A 988-nucleotide genomic window follows, 5' to 3' on the forward strand; every position below is an offset into this window, starting at 1 on the left:
TGGGAGAAGCGCTGCAAGGACACAACACATCTTAATTCTCGTTTCGTTTCTTTCTCTCCCCTCCTTTCACCTGCTATCTTCCCTTGGTCTCATCACCCTTTGTGAAAGATCTCTTCTTACTTCCTAGTATCTACTTCGTATTTGCTCTTCATTTACACGTCTGGTTTCTCATAGAAGATAGCTTGTGTGTCCTGCTCAGTTCAGCTAACATTATGGACTCAAGGTGCATCCATTTACCTACAAATGACTGGCCCATCTTTACGGCCAAGAAGCGCTCCATGGAGTGCAAATACCCCGTTGTCTTTACCCGTTGATCAGTCGACACACATAGAGGACCCTTCATACTATCATTTGATTTCTTTGTGTAAGTTTAATGTAATTTTGTGAGTAGCTGTTTGCAGTACCTGAAGTTTATATTTCTCTTTGGGAGCACATGCACGCACATGACCTATTGGCTATTTTGTACTTCTTCTGTGAAGTATCTACTTAGGTCATTCATCTGTTATTTTGCTGTATGCCACTTTTCACCCTTGTGCAGGGGCTGTGCTAATCTTCTCTGTATCATTCTAATTCTAGTATATGTGCTGCCAAAGTGAGCACAGTGTATACCATTTTTGATATTTAATTTTATGGCCACTGGTAATAATTTTTGTGACTGCTTCTTTAATGTACTACTAATCACACAATTACTGGGTCACATAGTATGAAGTTCTCTATAATGTTGCCAACAGATATCCACAAAAATGTTTAATCTATTTATAAGTTTCCAGAAACATGCTTGAATATTCACCTTCAATAAGTAAGTGTGTATGAAGAATAATGATTAATGGGGCCGGGCAGATGGCTCAGTAGAATAGTGCTTCTCTGGCAAGCACAAGGGCCTGAGTTCAATCCCTGGTATGACAAAAAAGAAAGAAAGAAAGAAGAAAGAAAGAAAGAAAGAAAGAAAGAAAGAAAGAAAGAAAGAAAGAAGGAAGGAAGGAAGGAA

General features: G+C 38.9%; 1 non-coding gene across 1 annotated transcript; it reads right to left on the minus strand.

Annotated features, from left to right (window-relative positions):
- Window positions 1-493: 493 nt before the first annotated feature.
- On the minus strand, window positions 494-600 carry LOC111817376. The gene has a single exon (XR_002821596.1). It is a non-coding gene; the product is annotated as a U6 spliceosomal RNA (small nuclear RNA).
- Window positions 601-988: the final 388 nt, after the last annotated feature.

The sequence above is a fragment of the Octodon degus genome, unplaced genomic scaffold (genome assembly GCF_000260255.1).
Source record: "Octodon degus isolate 3935 unplaced genomic scaffold, OctDeg1.0 scaffold00056, whole genome shotgun sequence".
Lineage (NCBI taxonomy): Eukaryota > Metazoa > Chordata > Mammalia > Rodentia > Octodontidae > Octodon > Octodon degus.